The sequence below is a fragment of the Catharus ustulatus genome, chromosome 5, assembly GCF_009819885.2.
Source record: "Catharus ustulatus isolate bCatUst1 chromosome 5, bCatUst1.pri.v2, whole genome shotgun sequence".
Classification (NCBI taxonomy): Eukaryota; Metazoa; Chordata; class Aves; order Passeriformes; family Turdidae; genus Catharus; species Catharus ustulatus.
Window position 1 is genome coordinate 11,447,629 of NC_046225.1, and position 11,811 is coordinate 11,459,439.

Sequence of the window (11,811 nt, forward strand, 5' to 3'; positions counted from 1 at the left end):
CCATTTGTGAGCCTTTGAGACTTTTCACAAGTGCGGCAGATGGATTTGCACATCTCACAGCACATGGGCACACCCGCCTCGCTCACAGAAACGCCACCTAACTTTGTCTCTTCCTAACCCAGGTGCCCATCGGAACAGCCACAACCTCAGGCTCTGGCTGAAGCTGTGACCACTCAGGACCCCCAAATCCCACCCCAGGACCCTCCCAATGACCCCCATCTCCCCCCCAGCCATGACCACCCCCTGGTGCTGCTGCTGCCTCCCCCCGCCCCACCGACATCCCTGCCCGTGTCCTGATCGCCGCCCGCTTCTCCCCGGACTGCCCCACACCTCCTGGCCTGGGACCCCCGCCCGGAGAGGGGGTTTGGGGGGGATTTGGGGGTCCCTGAGGGGTTTGGGGGGGTTGTTAGGGGGGGTACAGGGGGGTTATGGGGGATTTGGGGAGGTTATGGTGGGTACAGAGGGGGGTTTTGGAGGGGAAAGAAGGGTTTCTGGGGGTTATGGAGGGGTAGAGAGGGGTTTTGGGGGGGACAGAGGGGATTTGGGGGGGTAATGGGGGTTTGGGGGGTTTCAGGACGGGTCTCTGACCCCCCCGTGCCCCACCAGGTCTGGCCCAGGGCCCTGCAGGAGCTCCAGAGGGGTCTGGGGTCTCTGGGGAGCTCTATGGGGTCTGGGGATTTCAGGGGGGTTTTTGAGGGTCCCTGTGGGAGCTTTTTGAGTCTGGGGGTGTCTCTGGGGGTCTCTGACCCCCCATGTTCCCTCTCCCCAAATTCACAGGGACCCCTCCCCAAATTCAGAGGGACCCCCCAGAAACCCCCCAAGCCCCACCCATGACCACCCCCCCAAAACCCCCTGGGACCCCCCGGAACCCCCTGAGACCCCTCCCCAAATCCCCCCGTGTCTCTCCCCAGCATCTGTGGGACGCTGCACTCAGTGGATCAGGTGAGTGGGGGCGTCCCAGGGTGGTCTGGGGGGGTCCTGGGGGGTTTTCAGACCCCTCTGACCTCTCCCTTGCCCCCTCCCCAATACCTGAACATCAAACTGACGGACATCAGCGTCACGGACCCCGAGAAGTACCCGCACATGGTGAGGGGTGGGGGGCTCAGGGGGGTTTTGGGGGGTCTCCGGGGGTCTCAGTGAGTTTTTGGGGGCTGCTCAGGGGTCTCAGTGTGTTTTTGGGTATTGCAGCGGTTTTTTGGGGGTCTCACCGGGTTTTCTGGGGTCTCACTGAGTTTTTGGGGCCCTTCTGGGGTCTCGGAAGTTTTTGGGTTCTCACTCATTTTTGGGGCCTGCTCGGGGGTCTCATTGAGTTTTTGGGGTCCCCTTGGGGGGTCTCAGGGGAATTTTGGGAGGTTTTTGAGGGTCTCAGGGGGGGTTTTGGGAGCAGTTTGGGGGTCTCACTGGGTTTTTTGGGGCTCTCACCAGGTTTTTTGGGGGTCGTTCTGGGGTCTCAGAAGTTTTTGGGCTCTCACTGAATTTTGGGATCTCTTCAAGGGTCTCATTGAGTTTTTTGGGGGCCCCTTGGGGGGTCTCAGTGTGTTTTTGGGGGTCCCTCCTGGTTTCTTAGGGGTCTCACTGGGTTTTTTGGGGGCCGTTCAGGGGTCCCACTGGGCTTTTGTGGATCCCAGCAGGTTTTGGGGGCCTCATTGAGTTTTTGGGGGCTGCTCAGGGGTCTCAGTGTATTTTTGGGTATTGCAGCATTTTTTCAGGGGTCTCAGTGGATTTTTTGGGGGTCTCACCAGGTTTTTTGATGCTCTCACCAGGATTTTTGGGGTCTCACCAGGTTTTTTGGGGGGCTGCTTGGGGGTGTCTGAGTTTTTGGGGCCCTTCTGGGGTCTCAGAGGTTTTTGGGGGACCCCTTGGGGCAATCTCAGGGGAATTTTGGGGGTCTCAGGAGGTTTTTGAGGGTCTCGGGGGGGTTTTTTGGGGGGGCCCTTCTGGGGTCTCACTGGGTTTTTCCGGGCCTCACCGAATTTTGGGGGTCCCTTCAAGGGTCTCATTGAGTTTTTGGGGCCCTTTGTGGGTCTCAGGGGGGTTTTGGGAGCAGTTTGGGGGTCTCACCCGGTTTTTAGAGGGCCGTTCTGGGGTCCCACTGGGATTTTGGGGTCTCAGAGGTTTTCGGGCTCTCACCGAATTTTGGGATCCCTTTAGGGATCTCATTGAGTTTTTGGGGCCTCATTGAGTTTTTTGGGGCCCCCTTGGGGGGCTCCCCCTCACCCTCCCCCCCTCCCCAAATTGAGATTTCCTCCCCCCCTTAAGCCCCCACCCCAAATTGGGATTTTTCCCCCTGAAGCCCCCTCCCCACCCTGAGGGCGCGCCGTGGCTGCAGCATGGACACTGTGAAGTCTTGGGGAGGGGGCGTGGGGTGGGTTCAGGACCCCCAGAAACCTCCCTGGAACCGCTGCAGACACCGAGAAACCCCCCCCAAAAAAACCCTCAAAAAAGACTCCCCACAAAATGCCCCAAATTTTTCCCCCAAAGCCCTCCAAAATTGCCCCCAAATTCCCCCAAACTCCCCTGGGCTCTGAACCCCAGAATTTCTTGGGGGTCTGACCCACCCAGAGCCCCCTTAACCCCCCAAAGCCCCCGAAAATTGCCCCCAAATTCCCCCCAAAAACCTCCAAAGCCCCCCGAATTTCCCCCAAGATCCCCCCAAACCCTCTGCAGGTCTGAACGCCCAAATTCCCTCTGATATTCCCTCCAAATCCCACCCAGAGCCCCCCAAACCCCCCAGGGGATCTGAGCCCCCCAAGCCCCCCGGGGGTCTCACCCTGAAGGCGTCGGCCACGGCCTCGGCCCCTCGCAGGTTGGTCCAGGGCGAGATTCCCACAAAGAATTCCTGGACTCTGGGGGGCAGGGGGCGGTTGGGACCCCCAGAGGGTCCGGGAAGGGGTCCCAGGAGGGTCCCGGGGGTCCTGGTGCCCCCCGGACTCTGCGGTGAACAGAACGTCACCCCCGTCCAGCGCCGCCCCCTCGTCCGTCACCGACAGCACGCAGAGCTGGAGCTGCTCCAGCACCTCCCGGAGCCCCCCGAGCTGGGGGAGGGGGCAAGGGGTTGGGGGGGGTCACGGGGGGGGGAGGACACCAGGTTAGAGCCCCCTCCCTGCAGATCCACAGAGAGCCCCACGAGCTGGGGAGGGGGGCAGGGGGATCCCAGGGGGGGCGGGTGGGACAGCGGGCACAACTTCTCCGGAACCCGCAGTGATCCTCCAGAGCCCCGGGAGCTGGGGAGGGGAACAAAGGGGTCATGGCGGGGGGGGGACAGCGGGCACAACCCTCCCACAGAATCCACAGAGACCCCGCGGACCCACAGAGCCGCCTGAGCTTGGGGTGTGGGCAGGGCGGGTCACAGGGTGGGGGGACAACAGGCACGATCCCCCCCAGAACCCGCAGGGGGCAGCGCCCACACCAGGGCGTGCATGAAGTGGCTGAAGGGCTCGGACATGGCCGGGGGCTCTTTCCAAAAAACGGGACTTTCCAAAAAATGCGACCCCTCCTCAAAATGAGGTCTCCTCCCAAAAAATGGTACCTTCCAAAAACGGGCCCCCTCCCAAAAAATGGAACCTTCCAAAATAGAGACTACTTCCAAAAACAGGATACCCCCCTCCCGAAAATGGAACCTTCCAAAATAGAGACTACTCCCAAAAACAGGATACCCCCCTCCCCAAAAACGGGACCCTGCCCCTCATCAGCGGGGCAGATTTGAGGTCGCCCCTTGAAACGTCCCCCCTGATCAAAACAGCTCAAATTTTGAATGGGGGCGGCCCAGAGCCCCCACTGGGACCCCCAGTTTATTCCCCCCCCAAACGGCGGGCCCCTACCCATAATGCATTGCGGCGGCCCTTACCCATAACGAATTGCGGCGCCCCCCATACCCATAATGCATTGCGGCCCCGCCTACCCATAATGCATTGCGGCCCCGCCTACCCATAATGCCTTGCGAACGCGCCTACCCACAATGCATTGCGCCCCCCCCGTAATGCATTGCGCCCCCCCCCCCCCAATAATGCATTGCGGCCGCGTGACCGGCGCGTGGCGGTCGCGTGGCGGGCGCGTGACTGGCGCGTGACGGACGCGTGGCGGGCGCGTGGCGGGCGCGTGACTGGCGCGTGGCGGGCGCGTGACTGGCGCGTGACGGTCGCGTGGCGGGCGCGTGCCGGTCGAGTGCCAGTCGCGTGCCGGGCGCGTGGCGGGCGCGTGGCGGGCGCGTGGCGGGCGCGTGGCGGGCGCGTGACGGGCGCGTGACTGGCGCGTGCCGGTCGCGTGACTGGCGCGTGACTGGCGCGTGGCGGGCGCGTGGCGGGCGCGTGCCAGTCGCGTGCCGGGCGCGTGGCGGGCGCGTGGCGGGCGCGTGACGGGCGCGTGCCGGGCGCGTGGCGGGCGCGTGACGGGCGCGTGACTGGTGCGTGACGGGCGCGTGACGGGCGCGTGGCGGGCGCGTGGAAAAAACTCGCGGGGAAAAATCTCGCGTGAAAAAAAAACTCGCGTGGAAAAATCTCGCGTGGAAAAAACTCGCGTGGAAAAAATCTCGCGTGGAAAAAAACTTGCGTGGAAAAAACTCCCGTGGAAAATAACTTGCGTGGGAAAATCTCGCGTGGAAAAAACTCGCGTGGAAAAAATCTCGCGTGGAAAATAACTTGCGTGGAAAAATCTCGCGTGGAAAAAAACTTGCGTGGAAAAAACTCCCGTGAAAATAACTCGCGTGGAAAAATCTCGCGTGGAAAAAACTCGCGTGGAAAAATCTCGCGTGGAAAAAAAACTCCCGTGGAAAAAACTCCCGTGGAAAAAAACTCGCGTGGAAAAATCTCGCGTGGAAAAAACTCGCGTGGGAAAAACTCGCGTTGGGCGGGCTCGCGTTTGGCGGGGAGCTCGCGTGGGGTGGGGGGGGTCGCGTGGGAGGGGCTCGGGTGGTGGGGGGCTCGCGTGGCGCTGGCGTGGGGGGGGGCTCGCGTGGAGGGGGTTTGCGTGGGGGGGGGGGAGCTCACGTGGGGTAGTCTCGCTTGGGGGGGGTTAGCTGGGGGGGGGGCTCCCGTGTGGATGGGGGACGCTCGCGTTGGGGGGGGGGGTCTGGCGTCGGGGGACGTCGCCTGGCGGTCACGTGGCGCCATGGCCGCGGCTCGGGGAGAAGGCGGGGGGGCTCCGTCCCTGTCTGCCACCGTGGGGCAGCGCTGGGCCAGGGCGAGCGAGCCCAGAGGCGGCGGCCGGCCCCGAGCGGCCCCGCCGAGCGGCAGCACCGGGCTCGGCCACCTGGCCCTGTCGGCACCCCCGAGCGGGCCGATCCTGCACAGCCTTAGCTCAGCCAGTAAACCCCGCCCTGCCGCGGTTCTGTTACTAATTGGCAACTAGTTGGCACGCGGGTCCTCGCTGCGAACGACAGAGCGGCTTCCACTCAGGTGCGGCTTATTTATGGACAAAGAACGAAATGTTTGCCAACACCCAGAGATGCGGCTTATACTCAGTGCGGCTTGTATTCGTGAAATGACTGTACATAAAGAATGGGGAAATGTAAAGCAGGTGATGAACCCACACACTTGTCAGCTACAAGTGGAATGTGCTTTGTTAGCTGCTGGTAAAAATGCCAATCTGACTTGAAATAGAGACTACTTTGTCTTGCCTTGTTTTAAAGAAGTGTTTCTGATTTTTGGTGTTATTTTCTCTACCTACCTTCCACCTCTTCCTTTCTTTTCTCTTGAAATGTAAATGAAATACAGAATATGTCAGCAGAGACCTTGGCAATTGCTTTTACCTGAAATTGTATACTGCCAAGGTTATGGAGGAATTGATTATTATCCAAAAGGTCTCCACAGATAAGTGTGTTTTCCTCCTCCACCAGGAGGGCATGGTAACAGTAAAAAAGAACAAGTGCTTATGACAACAACACGAGTGGGAAGCTGACAAACAGCTTATTTTTTACAATCAAGTATTTTGCACTCATGTTACTCTTCCTCTTTGCTTATCTTTCACTGGTCTTGCAGGAACCAGGCTTTTAAACTATTAGAGCTCCTCTTTTTTAACCATGTACCTTTGCAGGATCAAATGCTGTATGGTCTCATGCTGACAAATGATAGGCTGAAAAGGAAACAAGTGGAATATTTGGGTGGATCAGGCAAAACAAAGCCAATCAAGGAAAAAAAAACCCAGAAAACTTGCAAGCCTTGTCAGTGTTAGTAATGTTTTGCTTGTTTTATTTTTTAATTTATTATCTGATAGCTGTGCAAACAATATAGACAAGATGTATCGTCTTGGACAAGCCTGTGAGCTCTTTCTCCAGAGCACTAATTTCCTCTATTGTTTACCATTTAATGTATTTGCCCTTAACCAAAGAGCCTCGTTCTTTTAATTGACTGGATGACCTCATCTCCAAATTAAATATGATACAGCTAATAAGTGCAGCTAATAAGACCTACATTCCAGGTAGCTTTGCTTTGTAATGTGGTGCTGCAGCTGGTACCTTTGTTTGAAGCATGTGAGGGATGCTGTTGCTGTGGCACTAATGCATGAGGAAACTGAAACAAACTACAGTGGTCCAGAGTGCATTCATCCCAAACTTGAGCTGCCTAAGTTGAAAATAAATATAGGTTGGAATGAATTAATAAAATAACTCCCTCTCACTCTGTGAGTGGGGCAGAGAATGAAATTAGCTGCTGCTTTTAATTCTTGAAGATATCACTGTTTTAACAGCTGTGTGGATGGAAAACCAGATATATTTTAAAAAGTCCTCCTTTATGAAACTCAGGCAGTGTGCTGATTTTTATAATAATCTTTCTCTATAACATACTTGCAATACTGATTGGTATATCTCAAGTCCTTTATTCCCTTGGCTCTGAATGTCTTTTTCTAGCGCTGCCTTACATTAGGGAACGTTTAAAAGCTCATCTCCAGCTTTTCCCTGCTGGCTGCCTGTTTAAGGTGCACCGTGTGCTGAGCATTAGAAGAGATGTGCAACGGGGGCCATCTGGTGGCGTCCAGTCACTGGTAGCAAACTGGTACCAGTATAGAGTACAGCCTGCTCTCCCATTTCCAGGAAACCATGAAAACGTAGAAATAACATTGCATACCCCAAACATTGCATTTTCAATCATTGGCCATGGTTTGCTACCCGCAAAACTTGTGCTTGCTTGAAGTTTCAGCAGCCTTTGCCTTGTGGTTTCTCCAAGCCATCTCTTCCTGTCACAAACCAAAATCAGAACTACTGTCCTTTAGTTCATTCAAAATGAGGTAGGGGTCTAACCCCTGAACTTTATTTTTGTTTTGTATTTTAACACTCAGTAGATGTGACAAACCTGATATGGTACTGGAGGCAATACATTTGCATTTGCTGGGGTGAGTTTCTTCAGTACCTTTAAGCTGTTTGATCTGGGGCTGAGGATGCTTTCAGAATAAGTTTTCAGGATAATGAAGATGTTTGGAACTTGTTTTCTACCAGCATGCAGTTCCTTGAGCTATAGTGGGAACTATAAACAGCGCCAAATTTAACAACACAGAACTTCACTCAAACTCTTCCATGTGCAGGTTGTCCTGAAAAAAGTCAAGCCTGGGCAGCTCCTCACTCTAAGGAAAGTATTTTGGTTACATATTAGTCTGAGGTCTGATTTCAAGCAGACCAATGGAGATTGGTCACATGTGTCACAGATGAGACCTCTGGGGTTTCTGGCCACTTTGTGGGATTTGCTTTTGGAAATGTTTCTGATGAAAATATTTCTGTTTCTGTTCTCACTCTTCTGAGCAGGTTTCCAAACTATGGCACAGATTGTGGAGATGACCTGTGAGGAGTTCACAGATGTTCCAACATTTGGTGATGGAAAAGGAGACTTGGAAGTTAGTGAACATCCAGCATACAGAGGCCTTCCTGGCTCTTTGGGTTTTTATTGTTTTGTTGCACATACAGGCAGGACTTCAGCTTTGTAGCCATTTCTCCTCTCCCCTCCTCCTCTATTTATTATTCTGTTTAAGGATGGCTCCTCAATTAGTGTACCAGACTCCTCTGTGAGCAGAGTTCATTGTGATCAATTGTCATCAAGGCTCATGTTTAGTACATCCAATCAATGCTATTCTATATAATGGCTGTGGTATTGACTGATTTGTAATTTTACAGTATGTTGAGCCCTGCTGAACTCTTTTGATATGATAATTGCTTTACTAATCAGTAGTCATGATTTGTGTGCAGTTGTGGATTATTGACATCAGTTGATATCCCCTGGCACTTGTATTTGACAGTATGAAAGATGCATGTGGTAAAAGATGTGTAATATCTAAACTGTGGCTATTAGTCAGAGTAATATTGGGAAAAGTACTGTATCCTTGCATATCAAACTTTTAAGAAGTAGGTTATTAAATAATTTGGAAAGATGTATTTCTTTTTATAAGGGTTAGTTATTAATAACTATCCTTTAAGTTTATACAGACATCTGTTAAACAGCCCTTTTTGTAAGCATTCATTATTTCATACATTAAATACTGCATTTATCAACTATATAAGAGATTTTTTTTCCTAAAATGCTCATCATATGTGGCTATGGGTGGCCTACTTTTCTCATGTAATTTATGGTTTCAATAAGAAGTATGTACATGCATTCAATGAAATAATAATTGAAGTTTGTTACACTTCAAATAACACCTCAGTCCAGTGTTTTAGTAATATAATATTCTGAAATCCACCTACAAGGGATTAGAAGGAGACAGATCGATATACAAATTAAATTCTTGTTTGATTTGAGCTGAAGCTGATTTTTATCCAGGTGCTGTCGTAAGATATTTGGGCTTTTAAGTTCTTCTTTGCATGTTGCAGTGCCTGTGTGACACGGGGATCCAGTGGGTGCGTTGAGCTCAAGGATTACACCAAGAAGTGGCATCCCTCTCTGTGTGTCTAAGCTGCCATGAGGACTACAACCTTATTAATGCTCTTTTGGGAAGTGCAGGCTTTAATATCACTCAAGGAAAAATAAAAATAATAAAAAAAACCCCAAACCAAGATGTAAACTTAAAATAATTTACTGGCTATCAGCATGTTTGTCCTTCCTTAAAATCCTAGAGTGAATGGAAAGAGTTTCTTTTAATTTAGTTGCCCTAGAAGTTTCAGTCATTAAAGAGATAATGAAGTTCTGGAATAACTTCCATGTTTTTTCCCTCACTGTTTCCTCTCTCCCAGTGCAGTAGAAATCCAGGCAGCCAGGTCACAGTTGACAGCTGAAGGAGGCGTCATCCTTGTGGCCTTCTCCTTGTATTGGTGTCACAAATTCTAGCAAATCTGCTGGGTTGATGAATTCCGAGAAACCTACATTTCTAAACCATGGAAATTAAATTGTTTGAGGTGGGGCATGCATGGGTGCTGTGTTCATGAAGCACACAGTCCTTTTAAGCCCTTGCTGCTGCTGGGGACAGCACACAAGGCTGCAGCTCTGTCCGTGCACACTGCCAGGCTCAAAGGCTGTGTGGAAGCCAAACTACTTCTATTTATTTTCAGCGTAATAAGAATTGTAAGTCCATGACAGCAGACAGTAAAATTCCACTTAAGATACAAAATGAAGCTGAAAACATCTGACTCCTCGTATAAAAGGTATCAATTTTTACAGTGAGTTACAGCAAATACAGTGGTAGAGAGAAAGCATGACCTGCCTGCAGCCAGAAGACAGACGAGAGAGTGCAGGATTCCCCCAAGAGGCTTGCTGGCTACCTGCCATTCCTCAACAGCACAAGATAAAAGGGAGCACTGGGATAACCACCCTGACCCTATTTGTTTGCAGTAAAACACTGATATTTACATGAGATGAAACTTTTTGATATTCTGAAGCTGCGCAGCTCCAGTGATAGGAGACAAATGAAATGCTACTCTTTATTGAATCTGACCTACCAGAAACTAGAAACATGCAATAATTCAGCAAAGGGAGACTGGGACTGTCTCATGAGGTACAGGCTTTCTTTCCAGGCTGGTTCCTCCATCCTGGAAACCAATTTTGCAGCCATGTTCCATACCACCAAAACTTGAGAGGTGCTGATAATTAAGGGGGATAAAATAAGTGTGGCCAAGCAAACAAACAAACAAAAAAAACCAACAAAAAATTTAGAAAAGCATTGTGGTAAGACTGACCCTTTTCCTCTGTTTTTTATTCAGTTTAACCCCCACTAAAGCATGTGTTACACCACAGAGTCATGTATGTTTGGACAATAAACATTTTCTTGCTACAGACATAAAATACACTATTGCTAGTATTAATAGGACAAAAATTAAGAATCTCTGAAACTCTTCACAAAGTTAAAGAAAAAAAAACAACTGAAGTTTTTGCATCCATTTGGAGCACCTGATTTAGGTAAACTTGAAGCATACCACTTCAACCACAGCTTTTTTGGCATGCACTGTACTTTGTGAAATAAATTGAAAAATGAGCATATATGAAAATGTTTTCTTCCAAGTACAGCAACACTGGTATATTCTCATGGGATGTTTCTTTTTGGAAAATACTCTGTTAGAAACATGACTAACTGTAGCCCTTTACATAAAATAGGTCTTGAACAAAATAAAGCATTGGAAATCGTTAAAACTGGCACTCTTTCTGTATCTTCAATGGAATCATGCTATCTTACTCATACTGAAGGTATGATCTTAGTGCTTGAACAAAAAAAAAAAATCTTTCTCTCTTAGGATAACAGGCTCACTGGTAAAAGTGAGGCAAAGACATTTTATGCCCTTGCAGATTACATTGCAAACAAATAAAATGTAATGATCTAATCAACTTGGAACTAAATTGCCACTAAAGAGGTGATCAGCAGTTTATAACAGCTTTATCTTTAAAAGGCAAAGGCCACTTGGTAAAGAACTTCAGCACAGCCATGACAGGACTTTGGTAGCAGCTCTGTCACCAGGAAGCTGTTGGATGAGCAGGCATGTTTCCTTCCTGCTGTCCTAGGCAGAGAAGGTGGCTTTTCAAGCAACTCAATAACAGAATTGATTTTTTCCCTTCCCTTTTAACATTAATGGCTTTGTGAATTATTCATGCAAGCATGGAGGGGAAACCTAGAAGCAATAAATGTGCTTACCTGTGTCGTGACTCTGTCCTGGTGCTGTTCAGCTCACACAGGATGGCTGCCTGTGCCTAAAACTGCCTTCTGCCATGATATATTTTCAGTGTTTTCCCCACAGTTGTGTAGTGGGAGAAGGGGTCAACTCAGCCACCTTCCCTTGCTCTTAAAGCACAAATGTTGGTAGAGACTGCTCCCTTCCTACTCTTTGTTTATGGAGCCTGAGGACAGGGCCAGCAGGTCCAATAGCCAGGCTATTGCAGCACAAAAAAGCAATGCCTTAATTCCATGTGCTGAATATTACAAGCAGAGGTCTCCAGAACCTTCTTTCGTTTCTCCAGGTACACTGATGGATTTCAGACTTCTGAGACTCAGGAATTTGCCACACACCATCAAATTTGACATACAGTGTGCCATTTCACTAAAGCAGAGGTTAACAAGCACATGGAATAAGTCAAACTATTTTCAGTTTTCAAGGTTTGTTTTCTCAACAAACCCACAAGGCAACACTTTGCCTTGCACAGGATTATCTGTATTGCAATCCCTGCTTCAGATGGCAATATTAGAGGAAGGTACTGAAATGTCAGGGAGATACAAAGCTGTGTGACCCATTACTGTGAACGCTGTACTGTTTTCCTCAGCATCTAGACAGCATCCACTGTTGCTGCTTGGGCTACCTCTGTCCTTTGGATGAAGACTTTTGTTCTTTAATGCCAGATGCAGACAAACCAACCAGGCATTTGGCCTCTGCCACTTGTACCCTAGATGAAAATTCACAAACAAGTGCTAAAAAAC